Consider the following 16,594-nt stretch of genomic DNA (forward strand, 5'->3'; position numbering starts at 1 on the left):
CCATAAATTTTGAAAATAATTTAAAAAAGACCCCAAAGAGAAAAAAAAATGATTACTGGTTTTAGTAGTCGACTATCTGTTTCTAAAGGTTATGCATTCATTATGGTTGAATGAATGTCTGCATTTTTGGATTAAAATATGATAATAATGAGTTTATTCACACCAAAATTATTATTTGCTGTAAGTAAAGAAACCTTATATAAAAAAAACTATAGTACACATTAAACTGAATTAAAAAGTGTAACAAATACTAGAGAGAAAGATGGATGATAAATATTCAGTTACCATAGTGCAAGAAAAAGTGGCATTACAATACCATAGAAATTGGTGTGGGAACAGTCCCTGATCAGAGCACAAAGGAGAGGTTCAAGAGCCCGATAACTGTTGAAAAGAAACTGTTCTTGAACCTGGAGGCACTGGTTTTCAACCTTCTGTGCCTCTGCCTGAAGGAAACAGTGAGTAGAGATTGTGACCAGGGTGCCAGGGGTCGTTTATGATGTTGGCTGCCTTCTCTTTACAACACTTTACATATATGTTTTTTACATAGCTGCTGAGTTCCAGGAAATGATTCCCATTTTCCCAGAATGCATGCTGTATAAAAAGCCCAGAACAGGAACAAGGGGGCCATTGCCGTTCCAACATTTTACCTCCTAGACCCCTAGTCATTTTCCTGGAACACCTGCAGTGTAAACTGAACTGCAGGCATTCCGTGACCAAGGGGTTGATGATTACGACTTAGCAATGATGCACTGTCAATATCCTATCTGAACTCGCAGACAGAAAATGAGATTTTCAGTATTGGTCATTCCTGTGTGAATAGGATGTCAGGAGACTCTTCCTGTGGTCTATGTAAAGAAAACACTATTTTTGTCTGCAGTGGATGGGAGGTCAATATAAATGTTTCACAGCATTCGCAATGAGAGTTTATTTTCATAAAGCCATGGTTTTTGCTTTCAGTTTCTCAGCACTGAGTTTTAAAAGTTTCTTCATGGGATTAAAAATAATTAGAATGGCATAAGGGAAAATAATTTCCAGGGAAGGGCAGACAAGGACAAGCAGGATTGTTTCAGTTTAAGACAGAACAGACTTGACAGGCCATTTTACCTCATTTTATTCTGTAAATGTTTAATCAAAAGCACCATAAAGTTAAAATTAAATCATATGTGAATAAAATGGTAAGACCCCAAAATGAAAGGAAAAATCACATTCCAGATTAGGCCTGGGGTAATCAACAAATTACTAAACAAGGTTGTCCTTTTACAAATAGCTGAAAAAGTTAGATCTGTGTTCTTGGGAGTTTGGCAGAAATAAGGACGACTTTTTTTGAATCACAAGTTCCTATGGGCACGAGTTACAATGCTTCCACGGGCAGGAGAGGCTAGATTGCAGACAGTTAGAGAGTGGTCATGAGTACAAGTAAGAGAGTTTTTGTCATTATACATAAGTACAATGAGCAGGGGCACTGGCATTCTTACTTGCTGCAGCTACACAAGTATACAAGATAAATAAACGGAGATATTTCAAACCAAGGATGTTAGAATTTCATGGAACTTGTGGAGAAGGTGTGGAGGGATGGGTAGAATCAATAGGTGAGATTGAATTTTTTAGAAATCAAAAATAGACCATATTCACAATCAATTATTTACCAAAGGAAAACCATTCAGTCTCTTCCTACCCCTTAGTTTCGTACCCATACATTTCCATCATTGTATGTTACATTCTTTTCTATTTACATGATAGCGATTTTGATCCAAAAGTTGCTTGAATACTAAGTGAGACACTTGTTTGTGATGTGTTTCAATTGTTTCCAATACAAATCCAGATGCATTTGAATTCTTTATTTAACACATAAACTTAAGATCCATGAATAAGAATAACATTTATGCTAACGGTCAACTAAATTTAGGAGCTTTTCACTCACCTCTCTTTATGTTGCCATGTTTTTTAATATACCATATAAACTCCCGATTTGAGTCATACTTTACTGCGCATGCTTCAACCCGGCACTACAACACCTAAATGCACTGCGCAAGCTCCTAGAACCACGCATGCAAACAACAAAAAAGATGACCACGGAAAGCCAAATGAACCAGGGACGCATCTGATGCCTGCGGAGACCAACGGGACGCTGACCTAACAAGGTAAGTAAACAAATCACACCATTTTTTGGCTCCTACAATACCGGCCCCTAATTATTATTAGACGTAATGTCTTAAATAATAATTACACAATAATACTAAATAACATATAAAATTCAAATCCAAAAATAGACTTTATCCACAATAAATTACTTACAAAAGGAAATCCATTGTTTCTCTTCCTCCAACCTTTTACATTTTGATAATGCTGAATCTCTTTCCTCAATAACTGTATTCATTTCTTCAGCTGTCATTCTTTTCTTTCGCTTTCTGACCTTGAAAATTCTGGTCACTGTTTTCGTGATTATCTAATATTTCCAAGTTCTTTTTGAATATTTTGTTCTCTGAATGCAATTGCACCAACTTATCAGTCACATGCTTCTTTATTCCATCAATGCAATTTTCTGCGTTCGCCAGTTTTGCAGCATGTTGCGATATTTCTTCATTGACCTTGTCTGCTGTAATCTGTTTGTTCTCAGTCATTTATTTTAGTCCTGCCTCTAATTCAATGACACAGAAATAATCACCAGCAGTATTTGCAACATCTTCGAATACTTCATTTTCATCCATATCTGATGAAAATAATTCCTTCAATATTGTTTTAGATGCCTTTAATTAATGTTCTCAGTGATCTGTTCTTTCTTTTCTTCAGAAGTGAATTTCTTATTTATAGTCTTTTGCAGTTCCCACAACTCATCAAGTTTCACAACTGAAATCCTGTTGACACTTGTCTTTAACTGTTCCTGAGCAACATCATTATTTCCTCCTAAAGGTCCTATGATGAGCTCCTGTTTATCACTGTAAGGGATAGTATCGACAGGATGGACTGAATGGTCAGTTACCATTTAATATTTCACACAAGCACAAGTCATAGCCCAGTGATAATTTAATACATTGGAAGAAATAAGGGAAGGTATGTCACAGTCTGTTCCAGAATTCGATACATTCGCAAATACACTGTGATTTTGCAAGGGAGAATCATTCTGGCTGCTGAAGAGAAAACAGCTTTTGAAGTAGCTCTTGTGGCCAGCCATTTTTATGGAATTCAGAGCAAAGCCTGCTCTGTGAATGACTGGGCCTTTTCCATTGTGACTAACAGTGGAGATCACTTGGAGAGACGGCTTCATTTTAAGTGTGACTAGCAGTGAAGTTACTTGGAGAGACCAGTGCCAGGGCATTGGAAGCTTCTTTTGAGCCTTGCCTATAAAAGGACCAGGAGTATGATGACCACTGCTCGTGTGGATGGACATTTCTTCAAAGGCAACACAAGAAGAATTAGTGAGCCTGTAGCAGCCACGACTCCAGTCTCCCCATCAGTTCAACATTAATTCTGGCCCACGCTTCAACACTGAATTTGAAAGACTGAACTTTGAAGTAACTTTCTGGATTGTAATGGTTTGGGTATATCACACACTCACATACACACTAGACACCCTCGCATAACTGGGGATAGATTTAGTGTTAACGATAGTTCAAAAATTAAGACTATAGTTTACGAGTTAGAAATAAAATTAGTGTTGCTGCTTGTTACACGCAGTTTGTAATAATTCACGAACTGACAATCCAACCCTAATTTTAACAGTATAAGGTCCATCTCCCCTACTTCATATTACAGTTATGAACTAACAACTCTTTTAATTATTTTTAGGATTAAAGGGACTTTGTTAGCACTAACACAGGAACAGCAACGGAAAATCCACCAAACAATGATAAATTCAAAATAATAGTTTTTTAAATTAAACTATTAACAACATAACATTTCTTATTTATCTCTAAATTTACTTAACTCTAAACTTAATCCCACTCTGTGCAAATTTAAATGTATGGGTGTATGTATATATTTAATGCCCCACACTGAAAAGTCAACCTTTAGAAGTTCAGTATCATTTTAATCTTGCTTGAAGGTCTTCAATTCTCAGTTCAGAAATAATTATAAAGCACGCTTAAACATTGTATCCTCAGGCCTCTTTACTTACAAATGTAGCTATTTTTTTCATGATGAATTCACAAACCCAGTCAAGGCTAAAACAAAGTGGCTATTTTCTTCCACGATGGTTCACAAACCCAAACAAGGATTAAACAAATATGGTTATCTTCTTTCAAGTGGAAGTCACAAACAAGACAAGGATTAAACAAAGTGGTCATACACAAAAATAGACCCAGTAGAAATCTGTCCTCTTTTCCAAAGAGACAGCAAAATGGTTCTTCATTATTTCAAAAATCACTGATGTTGTGTTCCCCTTTTCCTATGAGTAACACACAACCGCACCAATTCTGGTTACTGTAACTTAACCCTGTCTTTCATCAGGTTTCGACCCCTGTATGTCACAGAATTTTGACTTCTGTACTATCCAAACTGAACTCTTTCAAAACTGAACTCAAAATGACTGAATTTGGTAGTATATTTCTCCAAATCACTGTTTCTCTATAAATGTGCTGTGACCTGTCTGTGACCCTGTACCAACCCACAACTAACTTATTAAGCATATCTAGATAAAATATAGTTTTAACATTATACTAAATCTTTTAGCACTACATCTAGTGGTTCCAAAGCCTTTGGTACATCTAAACCAATTAGCATCTCTACCTCAGAATCAACTTAAGTTAGACAACCCTTCCACAATAAGACAACTGATGGATATCGTATTGATGTGAGATGTTTCCTTTGTGCACAGGCATAGTCCTTTGAGTGTATAAAATTGCAAGATCACAAAACTCTTTGCCAGCAACCTTTAAGCCTGAAACAATGCTGGTTTCAATGACCTTCTCTTGTCCCATGGGCATAGTTTTCAACATAATCTTCAACTTTTTTCCCTGAAGATTAAGTTTGTTCATCAGCCCTACCATGTAAAAAGATGCAGTACTGCCTGGGCCAAGAAATGCCTAAGTGCCTATTATTGCATTCCCATTCTTGCTCTTGATTCGTACAGGCACTATTGAGAGCTTACAGTTATTCAAACTGGCCCCAGTCAAACCACTTATCTGAACTGAGGCTATAACACTGTTTTCTGATGTTTCCTTTGTTTCAGTTTGCTCCTTTTTCAATTCCTTGTTCCTTTGTTAGATATCCAGAATTTTAGGATGCTTCAAATTGCATGTGTTACAACTAAGTTACTTGCAGTTTTCACTGATGCGCCCTTTACACAAACAGCCAAAACATATTGCTTTTTTCTTTAAAAAAGTGATTTTCTCTTTGTGTTTCTTCTTTTCCAACCATAAACACATTTCTAAAGCATGTCCACCTTTACAGAACAAACAATTCTTCTCAGTAGGTAAACTCTCCTTTTCCTTAGTTACTTTATCTTTTTCTGACACAGTAGTAGCAAAAGTTCTCCTTTTCAATTTTGGACTAGAATGTGAGTTAGACCTCTATTAACAAACGAGCATCAGTCAACAATATTGCTGATTTTCAAAAAATTGCTTCACAAACTTTGCTATTAGATTAGAAACTTTAAATCCCTCTCTGGCTCATGGTGGATGGATGTGGATTACAAACTGCCCCCAACTTGAGGCATTTCCAAGATGGCAGCCATCATACTTTCAATAGCAATCCGAAGTACAGAGTTGCTTTTCTATCTTCTAATCTGCAATTTTCTGTTCCAACAATAGCCATAGTTGACTATATATAGCTTCTTTGAACCAATAAATAGTCGCTTGAAGACTAAGTGAGACACTTGTTCGTGATGTGTTTCAATGATTTCCAATACAAATCCAGATGTATTTGAATTCTTTATTTAACATATAAACTTGAAATGATCTTTTCAACATTCAATGAAATGACTATAACATCTGCACTAAAGCTCTGTGAATACAGAATAACATTTATGCTAATGGTCAACTAAAGTTATGAGCATTTCACTCACCCTTCTCTATGATGCCATGTTTTTTTAATATATTATAATAACTCCCGATTTGCAACATACATTACTACACATGCTCCAAACTGGTACTCCAACACTCGACGCACCGCCCATGCTTCTGGAACCGCGGATGTGCGGAAAGCCAAATGAATTCAGGACATATCCGACACCGCGGGGACCACCTGGACCCCAACCTAACAAAGTAAGTAAACAAATTACACCATTTCTTTTGGCTCCTACATACATCATTACCACCACTGTGACATCTTGTCATTATTCCCCAGGGGCTTTCTCTCATTCTCAGCCCCTCATTGCCCAGTAATGGAAGGAGTCTAGACTGTTATCCTTCCCCACAGCACCCTCTTGTTGGCTGCACCAAGCCTCAGTGCGTTGCTCAGTATGTGCTCCTGCAGCCTAGAATGTGTCAGTTGGCAGCATTCCCTTGCCAACATCTCCGTGTGCTGAAAGACCAACTGGTTTTGGGCAGACCAAGCATCAAAATTGAATGGCTTAATGAGGCCATGAGAAGGAAAATTTGCCTTGTCTGTGTTTTGAATTGCTAAGAGCCTGCAGGACCTGTTCAGCATGCCATGCCACACCACACATAGAAAGGAGTAAAACTAAGCCAAGTCACAGATAAGTGACCAGTTCTGGAACAGATAGAAATTATTATTTTTAATTTAAATGTACCTACAACAGGGAGGAAGCCAATTCCGGCCACTGAAATCTGTGCCACCTATTACTTCTGATTAACCCTGCATGTTTTTGAAAAAGAGAGCAAGTTGGTGATAAAGGAGGTTGGACAAACTTGAGTGGCTTTCTCCTCAGTATTTTGGGTGGGGGGGGGAACCTAATGGAAGTTCATTAAATTATGAGAGGCATGGATAGGGTAGACAAGTCCCTGGGTGGAAATGTCAAATTCAAGATGACATCAAGATAATAAGACATGGGCTCATGCATGTCTAAATATGTCTAAATGAGTGTCGGAGAAAAAGGGGAGATTCAATAGAGGTCAACAAAATTATAAGGGATTATAGATTGGTTAAATGTAAGCAAGTTTTTTCCATTAAGGTTGGGGGAAGACAAGAATAAGAGGAAATATTTTAAGGGTGAAAGGCAAAATGTCTAAGAGGAACATTTGGGGGAACATCTTCATGCAGAGAGAGATGAGAGAATGGAACAAACTGTCAGTGAAAGATGGATGCAAGTTTAATTTTAGCATTTAACAGAAGATTGGATAGATACATGATGGGCAGGGTATGGAGGGCTATGGTCATGATGTGACTAGGCAGAAAAATCATTTGATACTAATTCTGTTATTTTATGAGGAACGGATATAGAACTCAATGTTTTGAAGGAAACATAAAAAATTACGGGTATATTTCTGATTTACAATTTATCTGTGTTTTGTATATATGACATGTTCTGTGCCATTGACTAGAAGACTTCATACATAGAGTATTAACTGTTAAACTCAAAAATATATTAAAAGAAAAATCATTTGGCAAAAAAAAAAGATAATAAGATGAGGGGAAAAAAAGAGAAAGGCAATTTTTAAAAAACACACAGAGTATGGTGGGTGCCTCGAATGTGCTGCTAGGGAAAGCAGAAAAGTTTAAGAAGCATTTTGATGGACACAGGAACAGGTAGGGAATAGAAGGTTACAGACCATGGAATGCGATTAGATTAGTCAGGCAGAATCCATGCAGACAAACAGTCAGCAATTTTATTTATTTTCAGATCACAGATCTTTATTTGAAATCTTCCGAGATTTCATTCCTGTCATTTCTAAAGGCCTTAAATGACATGAACGTCACGTAATCTCTAACCCTGGTTTGGATGGGTACAAGAGTACAGCACACACCAGGCCTAATTCTGCAGAAATTTATAGACGGCACGGAATGATCTCAATATATCAGATTATGAAGGGCCTGCGTAGGCTGGACAACAAGTGCATTTTCCTGAGATGATTGTCAGATAGGCACATGATTTAAGAAATATAGATGGTTATGGGTGTGAGGCAGGGATGGATTACATTGGGGCAGCATGGTTAGTGCAATGCTGATAGTGCCAGCGATTGGGTTTCAGCAGTGGCCATGAGGGGCTGCAGACTCCGGGGAGCAGCAGACTGATGCAGGGGATCAGAAACGGGGAGAACAACCCCCTCTCCACCGTGCTGAGAAGAAGCAGCAGCAGAGGAGACAACCCTACAGGATGGTGGCCACTGCAGCAGACCAACAAGGGGAACAGCAGATGAGGGACCCAGACAGGCTGTGGGAGACTTGCAGTCAGGGGATCTGTGTGAGCCGCGGGCTGCTGGAAAACTGGCTCATGGGAACCAGTATCGAAACTGGGATTCGAAAGGATACTGAGGGCAAGAAGGCTTTGGGTGATAATAGCTTCCTGATCAAATTAGCGGAATGGATATGGAGCTCGGGTTGCCCATGAATTGAACAGAAGCCTGCACAGCTGCAAAGGTTGCGGGAGCACTGGAGGTGAATCCACGGACACTCAGTGACCTCGAGGGGACTCGCTTTTGCTTCTCTTTCTCTTGTACTGAAAAATGACACTCATTGCAACTCTGTCTGCCTTTAAGGCAGGCAGAAGGAAATTTTGTGTAATATTACATCCTCTGTATTATTACATGACATAAAGGAATCTTGATGATCCAGCCTACTTTGTTCAACCCAACAAGGGAGTGCTGGATTCTAATACTCCGAGCATTGTTACAGAGTTCTGTGTTGTGTATTGGCCTATGTGTTGTGTGGTTTTGTGTTGGAAAGTGACAGTTTGCCTTTAAGAGCCAAGGTGAAGGTGGACTGTTGAGAGAGTGGGAGACGGACTGGGCATGTTGAGAAGATGATCTAGAAATTTTTGGACTTGGAAGACAAACCACCACTGCGTGTGGCTGTGAAGTGGAAGGTGGCCCAAGCAGAGTCATTGTCTGGGAGGCAGTTTAGAATGTTGAGCCTTTTAAAAGGGATGAACATTCCAAAGGCAGCCAGAAGGATCCGGACCAAGCCATTGTTCCCCTCTCTGCAAGCAACACACGAAGACCACTTCAAATTTTGTGCTCTCTCTCTCTCTCTCTCTCAAAGATCTTTTGGCTTCAGTTTACCAAACAAACTGAATTTTGTTTATGATCTTTGCTTCGGTTGAGATCGAAGTTTTGTGAGTGTTGTGTGTTTTGTGTGTGTTTTGAGTCTAAGTTTTTCTGTGGGCTGGTTGGAAATATAACTTTGACTTTAATTACATATGTTATATTTAGGCTGGAGAATTTATTAGTTTTATACTGTTATAGAAATTTGCATAGTAACCAGTGGGCATTGTTATAAAAGGGGGGATTTTGAATTAAAGTTTGAAGGTGAATTTTTGTTGTTAAAGTAATTGTTCATCTTTACCCCTGTGTGATATGCCTTCTTTGTGGTTGTTGGTTTGATCTTGTAACAGCATCAAATGTCAAAACTCTTCTATTCTATAACTAGTAATAATTCCAAGAGACAAAAAGTCAGAAAATAAAAGAACGCCTTGCCAAAATACTATTTAAAATTAAAATGTCTAGTTTCTGATGTCAAGGAAAACACCATTGTCTATTTCATTGTGTCTTGACTCTTGCCTGAAGGAGTAAACATAATGAATTGATCATAATTTCATGCTTTATTAAGTAACTAATAAAAACACTTCCCAGTTGATGAGTGTCATTAACCCATGACTTCAATAAAACAACTGTAACTGTCACATCAACCTATGTGATGTCATGTATGTTCTCTGACAATAAATCTGAAAAGATGAAATATGTCGGGCTCAGTATTTGCCTTTATCCCACTGACATACGCAGGAGCTTTAGGGATATAAACAGATAACATCAAATCCTCTGGATGAGAGTTAGGGTTAGACTCAGTCCTCCTGCTTTTCTTGTGAATGAGAGAGGATGTAAAAATAAAGATTGGGAAACCCAGGTGAGAGTTCTACTTCCAGTATTCTTACCTGATTAAAACAACAGCAACCTTCAGGATGCATTTTAAACATGCCCAACTTTTTGCACTAAGTTTGTGAGAGGTTTATTGAATGTAGTTCTGGGTGCTGATAAAGAGGATGCTGCTGAGGGTTTGAGTTATAAGGCTAGATAGGCTCAGACTTGTCTCCCTTGAGCACATGAATGTGAAAGGGGTCCTTATAGAGATATAAAACATGACAAGAAGCAGGGAGGAGATAAACTGTCATAGATTGTCACAATTTGCCACAACCCATTAATGGCCCAGTGGTGGAGAGATTAGAGAGCATCAATTTCCTTGGAGTCCACTTAAGCAGTGACTCATCCTGGTCACACAACATCTCTTCACTTGCAACAGCGACTGCATTTCCTGAGAAGACTAAAGCGGGCAAGGCTACTGGCCACCATCATGCCAACTTCCTACAGGAGCTCCAGGCCGGCTGCATCATGGTGTGGTACGGTTGCTGGAGTGTATTGGATCGGAGGTCAATCCACTGGACTATATCAGTAGCAGAGAGGATTACAGGGGTCGCCCTCCCCCCAATTGATGTGATCTACCGGGATCATTGTTTGAAGAGGGCTTGCCAAATCATTGAGGACCTTTACTATCCCGCACACAACATCTTTTAGCTTCTCCCATTGCAAAAGAGATACAGGAGTATCAGAGCCAGAACCACTAGTTCAAGAAACAGTTTCTTCCCACGGACAGTAAGACTGCTGAACGACTGAACAAACTGCTCATACAAACCCTACATGATGCTACTATTTATTGAACAATATTTATTTCTTTTTATAGATGTATATATGTACTGCATATGCAACATTTGTCTGAAGGTGTGTTTTGTCTGGATATGTATTGTATGCTTTTGCACCAAGGATTGGAGAATGCAATTTTGTTGTGTTGTACGTGTAGAACAATAATAAATTATTATCAGATAATAATAAATTTGAACTTGAAATATTCCCAGAATAGAGGTGTCTAAAACTAGAAGGCATTATATTAAATGTGAGAGGGGGGAAATTTAAAGGGAAACCAAGGACACATTCATTTTAACAGAGGATAGTGGGTAAATGGATAATCTTGCAAAGTGGTAGAGGTGAGTGCAATTTAAATGTTTAAAAGATATTTTGATGGGTACTGGATAAGAAAGGTCCAGAGGAATAGCGGCCAAAGGCTGGAAAATGGCACTAGTAAAGAAAGATAGACAGAGAGTTGTGGGTGCCTGGAATGCATTGCCAGCGGTGGGTGTGGAGGCATTTAAGAGACTCTTAGATGGGTACACGGATGAAAGAAAAATAGAGGGTTATGAGGTAGGAAGGGTTTAGTTTTTTTGGGGTAGGTTGGCACAATATTGGGGACTGAAGGGTCTGTACTGTGCTGTAATAATCTATGTTCTATCTTGGTCAGCATGGACAAGTTGGGTTGAAGGACCTGTTTGCATGCTGATAGAGACTTGACGAAGCATTTGACAATATGGAAAACAAATTGTATTGGCATTCTAACGTGCTAAAACAATCATAGCAGCAATCTTACAAAACTGTAAGCAGAAAGGTGAAGTTTAAAAAGTAAGCTTTTTAACTATAATCACAAATACAGCTGGCTCATCCTAGGTTCACAAAGGGTCGAGTGGGCAGGAACACACAGTACCACAACCTTTCCCACACCTTGCAAAACACCCCGGAAGTTCCCCAGGCAAGGCCGCTCTGGTGGGGCGCAGACTTGGGGCTCGCCCCTGGCCCAGCCTGTCCATGTTTGGTGGGGTCCCGCTGACCAGCTGGGGCTCCGGGTGCAGGGTGCAAGAGCCGCAGGCCGGCCTGCGGGTTCCGAACCGCCCCCACAAGTTCCTGGTTGAGCGCCTCCATCTTGGCGCCTCACAGTTCGGTGGGCAGCAACCTCATTTGAAGAAGACCGCAGATCCCACCTCACTGACAAAAGACAAAGGAGGAAAAACCCAACACCCAATCCCAATCAACCAATTTTCACTTGCAACCGTGCCTGCCTGTCCCGTGTCGGACTTGTCAGTCACCAACGAGCCTGCAGCAGACGTGGACATACCCCTCCATAAATCTTCGTCTGCGAAGCCAAGCCAAAGAATATATTTTATATAAAGTACATACACTTAAAAAATTTAAAGTGTCAATTTAAAAAGATTTTCATTTGCCTTGTTCAAATACCAATTTTTAATTTGTATGCTCCCCTAGGTCATAAATTAGATCAGCCATGATCGTATTGAATGGCAGAGCAGGCTCGATGGGTCATTTTTGGCCTACTCCTGTTCCTACTTCCTATGTTCCTTAAAGGATCAAACATTATTTTGACAAATCTTGGAGAAATTTTCCAGTTCCCCTTTGTCAGCTGAAGAAAGAGACGAATACGTGAACCAGAATGTCTTTTTAGACACAATCCAATTGGTTTTGGATGAATTTTACAGAAACTGCTAGACCAGAAAACAAGGGATTGCTGAGAGCCCAATTAAGGATTGTTCTGGTGCTTTGAGCACAGAAGGAGAGAATGGGGGCTTTGAGTATAGAGGGAGTGAAGTGGGCTGAATTTCTGCATGGCATCCAATGGATTTCAAACTGCCCCCCTAAATTCACATTCCATCTTGAGTATTCCCTATGCCATAGGTGCTCTGTGATTAGTAAAATTGCTTAAGTTGGTACGTGAATGGAAAGAAAAAGTTTGAAAACCACTGTTTTAATCGTACCTAGTTAACTTGTTAAGTGCACAGTTTCATAACTCCAAAGGAAATTGCCCAATGACAATTTTTCTCAAGCAAAATGTTTCAATAGCAATTGGGTCTAGAGCAGTGATTCTCAACCATCCCTTCCCACTCACATCCCACCTTAAGCAATCCCTTATTAATCACAGAGCACTGATGGCATAGAGATTACTTAAAGTGGCATGTGAGTGGAAAGAAAAAGGTTGAGAACCACTGGGTTAGAACATTGCCTGCGTTTGATATCATAATGCATTAAAAATATCATAGTTCTTGAAAATAGCAGGGCATGAATTCACAAGTTTTCTTTAGATACAACAGCTTATGTGGATAAAACACACAAAAAAACTTTTATTCCTGGATGACAAAGGTTCATTTTGAGAATTTGGAAATGCGGTGTATATTACCAGAATTATGAAAGATGTTGAGGAAGTCATTAGATTCAAAAACCTGGTCAACTGGTGACCAAGGCATCAGATGATTTATGATTGAAAGAGCTTTAATTAAAAAATGGAACAGATCATGTGATAAATTCTGCATTATTTGAAAGAAACACAAAAAAAATAGGAGCAGAGGAGGCACAGTTAACCTATGATGGCCTTAATTCATCTTCTAGGCTAGCTCCTTCCTCTTCTATTCCTCAATCCATTGAGCCACCTCCATTTTACAGCCTTTTAAGGATCCAGAGGATGTTACAACAGGGCAGGGGATTCCAAAGATTCATCACCCTCTGCAAGAAGAAATTTCAACATAGTTTTATTTGCTGAAAGAACAAGGTAAGTGCAGTAAAATCCCCATCATTTGGAATTCAAGGAACTGTCAAAAAATTGTTGAAAATATGTAAAAAGACCTCCCTGTCAACCACCCCCCCCCCCACCCCGTCCCACCACCTACCCTACCGGGTAGGCCAATCATGCAACACGCAATCTCAAGCAAATGGGAAATTCTCTTTTCGGGCATCTATAAATCCCCAGAGGTGTTGGACGCTGGGGGTTTTAGTGTTATTAAATTTAGGGAGGGAAGTACACATTCTAGATATATAACTATATAACCATATACAGCACAGAACAGGCCAGTTTGGCCCTACTAGTCCATGCCGGAACAAATCCGCACCCTCCTAGTCCCACTGACCAGCACCTGGTCCATACCCCTCCAATCCTCTCCCCTCCATTTAATTATCCAGTTTTTCCTTAATTGTAAATAACGTCCTTGCTTCAACCACCTCTGCCGGAAGCTTATTCCACATCCCAACCACCCTTTGCGTGAAGAAATTTCCCCTCATGTTCCCCTTATAATTTTCCCCCTGCAATCTCAAACCATTGCCTCTGGTTTGAATATCCCCCACTCTTAACTGAAAAAGCCTATCCACGTTGACTCTCTCTGTCCCTTTTAAAGTCTTGAACACCTCCATCAAATCCCCCCTCAATCTTCTAAGCTCCAGAGAAAAAAAGCCCCAGGCTGCTCAACCTTTCTCTGTAACTCAAACCCTGACATCCTGTCAACATTCTCGTGAACCTTCTCTGCGCTCTCTCTATTTTGTTTATATCCTTCCTATAATTTGGTGACCAAAACTGCACACAGTATTCCAAACTTGGCCTCACCAATGCTTTGTACAATTTCATCATAAAAACCCAACTCTTGAATTCAATACACTCTGCACTCCTCAATTGTCTACCATTCAATGTATATGACCTATTTAGATTTGCCCTTCCAAAATGCAACACTTCACACTTATCTGTATTAAATTCCATCAGCCATTTCTCAGCCCACTCCTCTAGCTTTCCTATATCTCTTTTTAAGCTACAGTAATCTTCCTCACTGTCCACAATACCACCAATCTTTGTATCATCTGTAAACTTACTTATCCAATTCACCACCCCTTCTTCCAGATCGTTAATATATATAACAAACAATAGTGGACCCAGGACCGATCCCTGAGGAACTCCAATTTGACAAACAATTTTCTACCAGTACTCTCTGACACCTCCCATCCAACCATTGCTGAATCCATTTCACTACCTCCTTATTTATACCTAATGCCTCCACCTTTTTTCCTAACCTCCTGTGGGGAACTTTGTCAAAAGCTTTACTAAAGTCTAAATAGACAACATCCACAGCCTTCCCTTCATCAATCTTTTTTGTAACCCCCTCAAAAAACTCTATAAGGTTTGTTAAGCATGATCTACCCCTGACAAAAGCATGCTGACTACTACCTATCAATCCCTGTTCTTCCAAATATTTGTAAATGCCATCCCTCAGAACACTTTCCATCAACTTACCCACCACAGACGTCAGACTCACAGGTCTATAATTTCCAGGCTTACATTTGGACCCTTTCTTCAACAGTGGAACAACATGCGCCACCCTCCAATCCTCTGGCACTACCCCCGTGACCAGTGACACCCTAAATATCTCTGTTAATGGCCCCACTATCTGTACACTAGTCTCCTTGAGTGTCCTTGGGAATACATTGTCCGAACCTGGAGATTTGTCCACCTTTATCTTTTTTAACACTGCCATCACTACCTCCTCAGTTATCCTTATATGATTCATGACCTCCCCACTATTTTTCTTTACTTCAACTGGAACAATATTTTTTTCCCTAGGAAAAGAAATCATTTAAAATTTCCCCCATCTCCTCTGACTTTTCACATAGCCTACCCTCCCTATCTTACAAGGGGTCCAATTCTATCCCTCACTAATCTTTTACTTTTAATGTACCTATAGAAACCCTTTTGATTTATTTTTACTCTGTCTGCCAAAGCCTCTTCGTGCCTCTTTTTGGCCTTTCTAATTTCTTAAGATTTTTTCTGCACTCCTTGTAGTCCTCTTTCAATTTCTCATCACCCTGCTCTTTATACCTCTTGTACACCTCCCTCTTTCTCCTAACCAAATTTCTAATATTCCTCGAAAACCAAGGCTCCCTATGACTTCCAGCCTTTCCCTTGATCCTCACTGGGACGTATCTACTCTGTACTCTCAAAATTTCTTCTTTGAATATTCTCCATTTTTCATTTACATCCTTTCCTGAAAAAATCATGTCCCACTCAATACTCCCCAAATTCATTCTTATTCCTTCGAAATTTGCTTTTCTCCAATCCAGAACGTCAACTTTAGGCTCTTCTTTGCTCTTCCCTAAAACTACCCTAAAACTAATAGAGTTGTGATCACTAGACCCAATTTGTTCTCCAACATTAACCTCAGACACCTGACCTATCTCGTTCCCTAACAGGAGATCCAGTATTACACCGTCCCAAGTTGGTTTCTCTACGTATTGATTAAGAAAACTATCTTGTACACATTTGACAAACTCTAGCCCATCTTGTCCTCTTACTGTATGGGTATCCCAATCAATGTGAGGGAAGTTAAAATCTCCCATGATCACTACCTTATATTTATTACACATATATGCTATCTCCTTACAAATTTGTTCTTCCAATTTTCTTGGCCCATTTGGTGGTCTATAATACACTCCTATTAGTGCCCTCATGCCTCCTTCACCCCTCAATTCTACCCAAACAGCCTCACTGGACAATCCCTCCAAACCATCCTGACACCTCACGGCAGTAATGTCCTCCTTAACAAGCAGAACAACTCCTCCCCCTTTTTTACCCCCTGAAGAGTTCCAGCCCGAAACTTCAACCATTCTCTATCTCCCATTAAGGCTGCTTGACCCGCTGAATTCCACCAGCATGTGGATACTGTAGCATGTTCACGGTGAACCTCAGTCTGCATAATGGTGAAGAAGATTCTCAAGCTACGTCCTACATGGATATTAGGTCAGTCAGTAGGGAGAGTGGGGTTCTCAGCATACCAAGTAACTCTTGGTTTCCATCGAAGTTCACTGGATTCCAAAAACTACTTCAGGACAAGAGCAGATCA

At 39.7% G+C, this 16,594-nt stretch overlaps 1 protein-coding gene and 1 long non-coding RNA gene across 5 annotated transcripts in view; one reads left to right on the forward strand and one right to left on the reverse strand.

Moving 5' to 3' along the window:
- The window catches only part of vps8 (VPS8 subunit of CORVET complex), a 681,049-nt gene that overhangs the window by 119,468 nt on the left and 544,987 nt on the right, over nucleotides 1-16,594 (reverse strand). The gene's annotated exons all lie outside the window — the stretch shown is intronic.
- The window catches only part of LOC138761690 (uncharacterized), a 51,932-nt gene continuing 44,380 nt past the window's right edge, over nucleotides 9,043-16,594 (forward strand). The window contains exons 1-2 of the long non-coding RNA XR_011356430.1: nucleotides 9,043-9,169; nucleotides 13,329-13,488. This is a non-coding gene — a long non-coding RNA (uncharacterized lncRNA). The remainder of the gene's footprint in view (nucleotides 9,170-13,328; nucleotides 13,489-16,594) is intronic.

This window comes from Narcine bancroftii, chromosome 4, assembly GCF_036971445.1.
Source record: "Narcine bancroftii isolate sNarBan1 chromosome 4, sNarBan1.hap1, whole genome shotgun sequence".
Taxonomy (NCBI): Eukaryota; Metazoa; Chordata; class Chondrichthyes; order Torpediniformes; family Narcinidae; genus Narcine; species Narcine bancroftii.